Below are 12,409 nucleotides of genomic sequence, written 5' to 3'. Positions count from 1 at the left end.
TGTGTGTGTGTGTGTGTGTGTGTGTGTGTGTGTGTGTGTGCAAAAATGTGTGGCACTGCGTGACCACAGGATGTGTTGGTTGAGTGGTATCGGGTGGTAAGTGCTGCGTGTTCATTCTCTCCCCGAGGAGAGGTCGTGCTGCATTGGATATTGGTCTTCTAAGGTCATGAGTTTCTATATGAACTCAACTTTCCTGTAATAGACCCAAGTTGTGGTATCACAAACAAAGAAAATGACTACAAAGAGGGCAAGGTTTACAGTTGGACCAGACCAGCTTACTTGGACAAACAGTGGCAGAGATCTGTGTCTTTCAACTTCACCAGCAGTGATGAAAAATCCACCTCTAATCTCACTGCATCCTCCCCAGCTGCCTCATCTACATTATATTTTTTGGACAAGCGGCTCAAACCCACAAGATCTATCATAAAAAGAGCAAAACAGGGATACAGACTCCAAATGGGGCAACAGCAGCGACGGAGCCTCAGGAATCAGAACAAGGAAATATGGTAATTAATATATCAAAGATACCCCTTACCCCAGATTGTGTCCATGTGTTGTCAAAAGGACTTTTTCCCCCACCCACCACACAAATAAGTGTTATACCAAAGTGGATCTACTTAGATTCTAACGCAGCCTCCATCTGTAAGTGTAGTTACCACCAAAACACTCTAAGAAATGTCATTTTTATGCATCCAGTGTCAAATGCCACTCTGACTGCTTTCACAAAAAAGGTGGACTTTGACATTGAGAATTTGTTCTTTACACCTGATAAGACTGTTAGGGAGAATTTGACCAAATCCCCAAAACATACCTTGGATTGTTTAGCCAAGGATGAATCAGTTATCATAAAACCATCTGACATAGGAGACATGGGAGACATTGAGAGAAATGTTGTCCACAGGTAATGAGGCAGGGTGGATTACTAAACAAGAGCATGACTTCTTATGGTGTGCACATCCTAGTATACCCACTTTTTAAATGCTCCCCAAGGTCCCTAATCTTGAATTTGCTCCAGGGAGGCCTATTATATCATCTAACGGATCCCTTACAGAGCCTGCCTCTCTGTTTGTGGACTTTCATATTAAGCCTTTGGCTCAACATATACTCAATGTATACTCAGGATTAGGATACTGCTATGGGGGCTTGTTTTGCTCCTAATTATGATAACCTTTTTTAGGTTTATGGGAAAAGGATTTCATTTATTATAACAATTATAGTGACAAGATAAAATGTTGGAGGCAGTACATTGACAACATACTATTGTTTTGAACTGGTTCTGAGAAGGAACTTCTACTGTTTCATGATTTTCTGAACACTAACTACAGAAACATAACCTTTTGTATTGAGTATTCTAAAAGCAATATTAATTTCCTAGATCTCTAATGGTGAGGATGGCCAGCTTCACATTACAGTATGGAGGAAGGCAACAGACAAAAACACTGTGCTGAAAGCGGATAGTTTCCATCCAAATTGGCTTAAGGACAACATACCTTTGGGCCAATTCCTACATCTTTGACGTATTTGTGACACAGATCAAGAGTTAGAAAAGCAAGCCATAATCTTGGCAGACCGTTTTGCACAGAGAGGCTATAAAACAAAAACTGGCCCGGGATGCTTACAAAAAAGCCCAGTCTACTGCTAGATCTGAACTTTTTAAGAAAAAAGGAAAGAAAATCCTCAGGACAAGAGCAGGTTTACTTCGTCACAGGATACAGTTCTCTAGCAAATCCCATAAAAAGGATAATACACTCAAACTGGAATCTCATTAAAAGTGACCCTATTCTTGGGGAAGTTTTTCCTGCCTCTCCTAAGATCAGTTTCAAGAAGGCCCCTATATTATGAGACAGGTTAGTGCCAAGCCATCTCCCTGTCAATAATTAAAAAAAAAAAAAACGGCTTCATTACACCATTGAAGGGTACTTACAAATGTGGCTTTTGCAACCATTGTGCTACTATAAAGGAATGTAAGCAATTCAGTCACTTCAAGACTTAAAAGGTGTATGACATCAAAACATTTATCACCTGTAACATTGTATTTGTTGTGTACCGTATCTTGTACTTGTGGTTGCTTTTAAATAGGCCAGACAAAGAGACGACTAAAAGACAGTCTCTAAGCATAAGAATACTATCAGAAAAGCTCATTTGGATTACCCTATGGCTAAGCACTTTTATAATGTACGTAACAGTAATCCAGACAGCCTTATGGTTGAAGGCCTAAAAACCATCAAAAAGAACATTTGGGGTGGTGATTTAATGAAATTATTATTGCAAAGAGAAACTTTTTATATATACCAAATGCAGGCCATTTCACTCATTTTTTGTAGTTGTTTTGATACATGTGGTTTTGTGCCTATGCTGCTGTAGATAGGTATATATTGTTATTGTTTTTGTCTTGTTGTCTGTACATCCATTTTTTCTTATTATTCCTTTCTTCCTTCTGTCATTTGTAGAACCATCTAGTGGTCATACTTTGCATTTGTCACATGTGAGTTCATTGGCTTTCTGTTCAGGTGTTTGTAATTATCTTCTCTCTACAAAGGGGAATACTGTCTGACTTAACAACCATTCACATTTGGCCTCATGTGACACCTCCAGTGACTGTTGTTTACACTTGGCCTCATATCATTAGAGGTGAATGTAGCTGACATGAGTCTAGGTGTCTGTGAAGATTCTCAGTCATGCAGGTCATGGTTATCCAAGGAGGGTTGAATTGAGGGCAACTGGACTTGGCTGTAGATACTTAAATACTTTTCACCTCTAATCCAAGGGGCTTCTTCAATTATAACTGACTGGTGGGGAGTCCAAGGTATTTAACCTCCATGGGGTCGTTATCAAGGTCATTGATACCACTTGGTTCGTTAGTGCTCCTCCTTCGTTAGGCTTGTTGGAGTCACTTGAGGCCAAGTGTAAACAACCGTCGTTGGAGTTGTCACGAGGCCAAATGTGAATGTGAAAGTCTCCGGGGAACGTATGAGTGGACAGCATTGTAGGTGGGGGATAAGTGGCGTCATAGACCTCCTCCTCTGTTGAGAGATGGTTTCTCTACCTTGACGTAGATAGCCTCCTTCACTCCTCTTTCAAACTATCTGTCCTCCCTATCCAAAATATGTTCACTGTTGTCCCCAAAAGAGTGTCCCTTGTTTTTCAGGTAGGGGTGCAACGGATCACAAAACTCACAGCTCAGATCATATCATGGTTTTGAGTCACGCATCGGATCATTTTTCGGATCAGCAAAAAAAAACAGGGAGACAAAACATAACTTTGCTTTCCATATATTCTCAAAAACACTTAAAGCAAGGAACTTTTTCCCTTAAATGAAAACAACATTCAAGATGTCCAATGTTTAAATAAAATCTTAAAATATATAAAATATTCAATACTCAATTGTTAAATTAAAGTGCAATATGAGGCACGATACATTCTTCCTTTAAACATGGTAGTGAATGAAACAATAGGCTGTGTCCACATCATCAAAACTTGATGATAACTTACAAACATGAACACACGTCTTGTCCTGCAGTTTAGCTTGTTGTACGAAACACCAAACAAACATTCACCGGGGAAAAGTGCACTGCTAACATCAGTTAGCAGACAAATAGATAGATAATTAGCTGCTCAGCGGCAGCACATTAAACAGCATGTAAGCATACCTGCAGATGTCACTTTGGACTCGTTAGATGCTGGTTTGGTCGTTGCTCTTCAAATCCCTGTTAGCGACACACTGTCTGTCCATGACTTGTAACTACAGCAGTCAATTTGCCGTTAATTTCCAGTTAATCTGCGGTTCACATGTGTGCCAAACTGTAGTTGATCCGTCATCCATATGGATGACGGATCAACTACGTTCCATTACACCACTACTTTCAATAGGACACCTACACCAGTCAGTTAGAACTGAAGAAGCTCCTTGGATGAGAGGCAAGATGTCTCCAAGTATCTACAACCAAGTCTTGTTGCTCGAGATTCAAACCTAATTGGATGACGTGAGTCTAGTTAGCAGTTACAAATGTACCCAGCATGCCAACAGCATGGTGCTACTACTGGTAGTGGCACTCCTTGTTAATGCAAAAGCAATTTTCTCAGAGGGGCCTTTACTATAATGGATGGATTCTAAATTATTGTGCAAAATAACCATTCAGAAGCAATGGTCAATGAGTGCAGTACATACTGTGGCATATGCACGCATCATGAAGGGGCCTCTTCATGCAGAGTGTGGAGGTTTGATCACTGCCTTTTCGAGAGGTGGAATAAGCAATTGGGAAATGTTTATGAAATTACATAATTTGTTTAAAATGCTACAAGTCCTCCAAACGAACACATAGGTCATTTGTACCTGCGGTCCAGAACAACTCATTGAAGTGTAATATGCCGGTTTCCAAAATAGGACCGTAATATGCTGGTTTCCAAAACTGTTACAAATCACTGTTAAAAAATGATTAGGTTTTATGGTGTGACAATGCTGTGGTTAAGGTCTGGTTAGGTTTAGGCACAAAAACCATAGCCTCCTGCAGCTAAGTCCACTTTTTGCCATCTAACTATCTAGCCGCCCACCCCAACCCGCCTCCTCCTAATAAGGAAGTCATGGTATATAGACGTCATCTGAACTGCGTCACTTCTCTAGATCATAATTACTACGGCTGATAGATGGCATCTGTCACTCAAACATAACTATAGGTCGTTTTTGGTGACTGAGTTTAGGACCTATAGGGTCGATTTTCTTGGGAGGGCAGGCCCTTAAAATGGTGAGTAAATGTTAAGTTTGGAAATCATGAAAATAAAAGACAGAAAAGAACAGACTAACTGCCGTGTAATAACATGACATATATAGTCATGCCCTGGCAAAAGGCCAAAACTAATGAAAATAAAATGCAAAAAGAAATAAGACACTACCACCACTGCAATAAATAAATAAATATAACTGCAAACACCTACAGTATGCTTTCCATTTCTTGAGGAAAGCAATTGAAAGCCACCTTAGTGGAAACTAGGAAACTATTAATGTCAAAACAGTGTAAAATTAAGTACCATCCATGTTTTATGCAGAATGTATTTTGTAGTCTTTTCTTTTCATAGTTTCCACTGTGTGCAAGTTCACAAATAATGTCACCAAACTCATAATAATCTGGCCCTCTCATTTGTAGAAACTCAACTAAGCTTTTCACAAACTAAGTGAAGCCACGTCCAAATCATACCCCTGTGGTGTCATTCTGACCTGTGGTTCACCCCCCCCCCCCCCCCCCCCCCCCCCCCCCCCCCCTTTTTTTTTAATGCAGTTGCTAAGAAACTGATGGTGAATATAAGAAGTTCTGGTGCCCAAAATGTTCAGCTTATTCAGATATATACAAGCTTCACATTTCCACAAGGTTGGGTAATACAAAATTCTAATCTAATGTAGTTAAATTATCCAGAAAATTATGCAGCAATTTAATACTTCATACAGCAACTTTCACCTCAACTGACTGAGGTAGACTGAAATGTGTCAATATCTGAAGGCAGAGTTAATGCAGTCCAAACTGTTACCTGCCATAAAGTGTCATATTTTCACTTTAGCACTCTTGTCCAAATAAGAAAAGAGCTTTTTAGCTGGTGAAGTGTAGGAGAGAGATATAAAATGAAGGTACACTTTATACAGAAAAGATCTCAAGTCAACAGTCTGAATCCTCGGGACTCAGGAGCTGGCAAATATGAGAGCAGAAGCAGTGGCTTGCTCTATGGCTGTTTGTAAAAGGAACTGCCACAACTGTCACTTTTTTCCATGAATGCAGTAAGGCAATGTCAAAGAAAATGTAATCCAAATGAACACTCTGAAGAAGGCAGGAACTAAATCAAAGTAGAGTGACTGCATAAATAGACCAGTTGAGTGTGGTTAGCAGGTGCTAAACATCAGTCACGCTCTGGAAGTAACAGACAAGCTATTCACTATGTTTACCCAACTGGAACTATATAATAACTCAAACTCACTTCATGTCTGACAGGTTTTTCATCCCAACTTGCTGCAATGAGTAGGTTCATAAGTTAGAGGTTAAAAAAAGTCATATATTCTCTAATGCTTCTGCATCAAAACAACATCATCTGATGAGCAGCTAAGCAAAATGAATCTTACTGTGATTTCCTGTAGGGGATTAAACAATAATAGATCCAAGATGGCAACAGATTTGATTTGTGTGGATTTATACAGTTGAATAAAGATGCAAATGGGAAATCGGTGTGCTATCAAACTTTTTGGAGCACAAAACTGCATTAGCTTCATTTTGACTAATTAATAGATGCATTGCGCCAAAACACAGACAAGTCCTTACAGTCTGACAATTCTACATGAGTCTCAAAGTAACATAAGTAACATTAGGTGATGATGACGAACGTGTTTATAGGGTAGGCCCATTCTGAAAATGAAGAAACTTTAAAACAAAGACACACACAAACTTAATTAATGCAGTCCACTGCTGACAATTCCTCTGGAGTTACGAGATTAAACCACTTCATTAGTGTCTACAGAGACAACAGACTAGAGATGAGAAAGACAGAGCTTGGGGAGAGAGGAATGGGAAGACAGAGAAAGAGTAAGAGCCTGCTTTGTTAGTGAGCAAAAGAGACACTTTCAAGGCAGTAATTATGATGCAGAAAGAATGTAATTATTTTCCCAGAATGCCAGGGGGCTCCGAGTGTCTCCTAATGGTGATGGGTGACAATCTAATAGACCACAGATGTAAGTAGTGCAGGGGGCTTTATTGGTGTTTAAACGTAAGTGGCTTGTCTGAACAAATCCAGGCTCTTTTCTAAAAGTGTCTGCAGTGGCTGCACCCTGTGATCCTGCCTGGTATGATGTGACAAATTTGATCAGAGAAAAGCAGTGTCATTGTGCATATCACACAATCTGACAGCTCCCAGTAATAAGCCCGGGGTATCGTGAGTACTGGTTAAAGGTCCCATATGTAAGAACTGTGAAGCAATTAACATGTATTAACCGTTTTTTATTGCCAATGAGTGAACGGGTTGTAACGTAATTCTTTTCTCTCATTTTCCCCCGATTTTTCACTCCTCCAGGGATCCTCAAACTGTTTCATATCAGAGTCACAATTGGAGAGACTCAATTAGAATAAAGTCAGGGGTTAATTAATTTTTTTGTGTTTAGATTCTTTGTTGCAGATTGAACCATGTGTTTCCACTATAAAAAATAAGTAGCTAGACTAGTAGATGACAAGAATCATAGGTGTTTTCCTTTCAATTATTCAGTTGAATAACATTTCTGAATTAAATAAAATTGATTTTTGAAAGATGATTTTGGCACAGGACAGTAAACAGCGTAGAGAGGTATCTCACTCAAAATTACTTTTTTCACATGGGCCAAAGTGACAGAATAAACGATCCATGATAATGGATAAACCACTTTGCACCTTGTTGCTGCTTTTCTCAGGGTACTAGTGTGAACATGGCTTTATGGGAAATGAAGCATTCTCTGTATAACTCCTGCGGGAGAACTGCAGCAATGAGTTAAAACGTCTGGACTCCTAATGGAAAGCTTGGTCGTGAGAACAAACCACAAAAGTTTTTCTTTTTTTTTTTTCTACAAACCTCTGTCAGGTCACATTTGCACACTCTCCTCACACAGTCATTTCCTTTCCTTGCTACTCAGCCAAAAAATCGATTCAAGAAGCTTAGTATTCTGATTGAAATCATAAATCCATTTTTATTCATTTCCAGATTTTCATTTTGTAAGATCTATTATTGAAAAATGGGGTATTGAAAGCTCAATATGCACAGTATGCAGTGACATTTAGAGTAAGCCACTGCAACAAAATGATGTGGCTGGTGGCATCAGATCTCTTAGAATATCTGCTTAGAAGCGGAGTGCAGGTTGTGTGATTGCGGCTCATGTGACAGATGCGATGAGCAGGCTGAATTTTATTCTAATAAATGGTGTAGAGGGTTACGTTCGCCACCACCCCCAATACTCTGATCAGCATTTGACCCATGACCTAGCTCACAGCCAACTTCTAATTGTGACAAGGCACATATGGCAGATAATTATTCTGAATAATCTGTTGCCATGGTGATGGCTGACCCTGATGACTATTGATGCACCCTCTTCATGTCCAGCTCTGTGGTTGGAGGCAGTTTCGCCTCTTTGCCCTCTTAAAGTGCTGGGGATTAGGGATGTACATTATCACTTTAATCTCCTCTTTAACCCCTTCAATCAGCCTTACAGCCCCCGCGGAGAGTGGGCCACAGCCGCTCTGTTGAGCTGCATATGGCCATGGACAGACGTATGTTTTGCTGCTGGTGTATTTTATGAAAGCCTAATAAAAACATAAGATTTCATTCTCTCAGTAGTGCTGTCCTATCTCAGTAATCCACTTCAATCCTCATCTCCATCAGCCCCCCTCGGTGTCTCTAAGTGTATGCCCATGATATAAATACACCGAGCTAGTATTGAGCTCTTACTCTGTCTCCCCCTCCGACAGTATTCTCCAAAGCAGATAAACAAGCCTTTCGCTCTTGAGATGTATAAAATAGAAAACAAAATTTACTGGTGAAGCATTCCTCCAGATATCCCCCCTGAGCTGTGTGAGCATGAAATATGAAATTGCTCTGAGTCATAATTGAGTGGCAACGGCAAGATAATTGGTTTTGAGTTTAAAAAATGCAAAGATTGAAAGTGACTCAAATCAGTAACAACAGTCAACAAGCCATTACAAAATGCGTTAGGTACAAATTACAGCTTTAATATGGTAATAATTTTGTTAGAAAACGGCAGACATTTTTAAAAATAGAGCCACGACAGTGATATTCATCAATCCGGAGGCTACGTTAACAAACAGTAATCGTAGGATTTCACTTCTTTTCTTTATTCTTTACTCAAAATGGAAACCTCTCAAATACATCCGTACATGTTCGAGCCCGAATCCGATGCCATGGGAGTAACAATGTGAACAACCAATGTGAACAACTTTAGAAACAACCTTAGAAACAAAGGCTACGAAGTGGACAGCCGCAGACAATCTGCTGTCATCAACATTTTTTGGAAACTTTGACTATGTTTAATAAAAACATATGTTAAAAATAACAGAAAATCACAAAAAGCATGACATGCAAGACACAAAGGTGACTCACAAACTAAACAAAACATAATATTAGCAGAGGTATCAACGCACAAGAAGGAAAAGTTGCCATTGCCTTTGGGTTTGTTAGTTTACTGATGGTGTCTGGCGGGAATCTAAGCCACCACCATTTCTGTGACCCCTGACCCATCTCGCTACAGGCTGACAGCAGCTGTCATGCCCCACATCCTGGAAAACCACAGCACACAGCAAACACATCACAGCAATCCAAAATATAAAACACATTATCATTTTCTCTACCCGGCGGGCTGATGACAGACAGCGTGTTGACCTCTGAGGTGAACAATGTCAACCTATCAAAACAAAGGTCAGCAAACCAAAGATCCCACCTCTTTGTTCGCTCCTCCCCTTAACCTCTCATCCCAAACCTGTCATCATCCCGTCATCCTTTTCTCCTACATCCACTCCCCTTGACCATCCTGCCCTATAGTGCTAAGGAGTTTCTCTCTTCATCTTCAACACATTTGCAATAAATCAATGCGAGCTGAGGGGCTGTAGAAATAGTTGAGTCTGATTGATTTCTTATGTTACCACATTATAAAAGCCTCCGAGGAGACTGCTAGATTCCATTTCCCAAGTGAGAGAGGCCGAGAGAGAGAGCATGAGTTTAAAATGCGGGGAGGATTAAAGAAAGACAATGTATGAACCAAAACAAGGCTGGAGACAATTACTGTTTCTGTCTAGCCAGAAATTCAATGTTGTTAACAAAAAAATACTTTGTTACCAATTTCTATGTGCTTCTCTGAACTTTACTTCTCTTCAAAACTTCTGGACAAGTCTGAGAAACTTAGACTTGTTTCTTTTTTTTCAAGAAAGTTCCCTCACACTCTTCGTAGTCAATCCCCATCTCTTGCAAACTTCATCTATTAGTCATTGCATCTGTAAGGAAGATTTGACTAAAGGTGGCAGACAAATGGCTGAGACACAGCACAGCGCTGACAGGATCTATGTATAAGAGCTTTTACAATCCCAGACTAACTTAGACTGGAACTACATATACCTGATTATCTGACAACTTAGCCAGAAAATTTCCTTTTAAGATTTCCAATAAAGAGTAAAAAATGAAAGTGAGAGGTATTTTATGGGTAGAAAAATGAACCATTTTAAGCTATATTTTAACTGCTGCTCCCAGTGTGCATTCATATGTCATCCACAAGATTTTACATAATATCTGACCAGCCAAAAAATATTCTAAAAACACAATAATGCACAGATAGAGGACAGATAATGGCCCTGGATGCTCACAACATGGATGAGGCTGGCAATGAATGGGAAGTCACATGGACAGAGCATGCTAGAATAGAATAATCTCCCCATGATTGAGGCTGTGAAACTGTATATATGATAATATACAAACATTTTTACACTAGAATTATTATTTTATTGTAATTTTAATCTATACTATTGTGAACTGTTTCTTCTCAATGTGTAAAACAAATCTGGGTAATATTAAAATGTTGGTCTCTGGGAGCTCTGTCCATCATCCTCCAAACATGCTTATAATGGAAACTATGTACATACTGTATTTTTATTTACACTTCATTGAACTTGTACATTTGTAGACTGCTCCTTAATGTTTTGAACAAGTTGGTTCAAAACTGAACTGGACAGGTTGTACCTCAGTTTTGAAAAATGTTAGAAACCTGTACTAGACCCTCTTGCCTTTATTTTCATCCCTCAACTCCACCATCCCTCAAGTCCACCAATTTTACCTATCAAAGTCTGTTTACAGGTACAGGGTGTACCACCGTGTATGTGAAAAAAGTTCTGTAAAGTCATTTATGGCTCCAGAGGGAACTGTGAATCAGGTAAACTGCCTCAAGTGATGTCACTTAAAGGTGCAATGTGTAGAATTTAGTGGCATCTAGCAGAACAGCCTTGGCAGAAATGGAATATAATATTCATAAGTATGTTTTAATTAGTGTATAATCGCCTGAAAATAAGAATCGTATTGGGTGGATCGGTTGTCATTTGTTGTTTTGAGTGAAATGTCTCAACAGCTATGCAATGGATTGCCATGAAATTTGGTACAGACATTCATGTTCCCACCACAAATTTATGTAACACTTCTCGCACAATTGACATGTTTGAAAATCTCTACTAACCTTTAAATGTACCTTTTACTGTAGCTACTATTTTCTGCAATGTACTACACTAACTGTAGAGTATGTGTGTGCATGTGTGTCTCGTTTTATGTGTCTGCTTGTCTGTATGCGCAAGTGTTTGTTTCTCTGAGGAATATGTCCTGTTCTCCATGTTGCCAAGTTCCACAACATCAGCAGAAACTACTGGTCTGCAGTACTCTACATTTCCATATCCAATCTCATTCAGACTTAGGTATTTGCAGAGAGGTGCAGAATTTCACCAGCGGAAACAAGAAAAACCAAATATAGTGAATATGAGCTTGTCTACTTCAGCCATAGCAGGGGGTCAGAAACCGCCTTGAAATTATAGATGCAAGTTGAAATGTGCAGAAAACGTAATGTTAACCTTTCCTGCTATTGAAAAAAACCAGCCAGGTGGTGTATAATAGAACCACTTCCAACAAGTATGATTTTTTTTTTAAATGGGTCAATAACATTAAAATGTTCCTTCCTGAAGATATAATAAACCCAGCTATGCTAGCTGGGGAGGGGATTTTTCTCAACATCAATCCTTTTCCTACATTTTTTGATTGATTTAATGTTTGAATCATTTACAGGGAAGGTTTTGGAATAACAACAAGCTATGGGAGTCAGTCCTACGATTCCTCATTTATTCAAATGTGCCACTTTCCCCTAGCACATCTGAATAATGGCACACACGTCTGCCAGATTGAATATTTGATGATGAATAAATAATGGATGTTGGTGGATAAGTCTGTTAATATATTAGCTATGAGTTTGTCATAACTGTTTAATAGGATAGCTGCAATAAATACATCTCTGCATCTCTTTGAGCCTCCCTCTCTGTCTGTCTAGTTCTGAATATTTTCATGCTTCATTTCATTTTCTATCTCTCTCCTAAAACTATCCTAACTCCTAATGCTCAGCTCATCCTCCTATCAGTCACCTAACCTCTTTCCTGAAGTTTTCATCTCGTTCTGCTGATCACAGATTTAAAAAAAAAAAAAAAATCCCATTTCTGTTTCGGTTGAGTGGACATACCGTATCTGTCAGTGGGAACTTGGCTGTTTTGCTGCATGGATGATACTGAAGAGATGCCTTGAGGTCACCATTACCCATACAGACATTGTAACAATGCACATTTTTGGGCTACATTTATAAAATGCAGGATTAGACTTTGCTGCA

At 39.3% G+C, this 12,409-nt stretch overlaps 1 protein-coding gene across 1 annotated transcript in view; it reads right to left on the bottom strand.

The window, feature by feature from the left end:
* The window catches only part of fibcd1b (fibrinogen C domain containing 1b), a 116,952-nt gene that overhangs the window by 93,160 nt on the left and 11,383 nt on the right, over positions 1–12,409 (bottom strand). The gene's annotated exons all lie outside the window — the stretch shown is intronic.

This window comes from Thunnus maccoyii, chromosome 19 (assembly GCF_910596095.1).
Source record: "Thunnus maccoyii chromosome 19, fThuMac1.1, whole genome shotgun sequence".
NCBI classification, from domain to species: Eukaryota; Metazoa; Chordata; class Actinopteri; order Scombriformes; family Scombridae; genus Thunnus; species Thunnus maccoyii.
The sequence above is the reverse complement of the archived record's forward strand: the minus strand, read 5'-3'. Positions and strand labels throughout refer to the sequence as shown.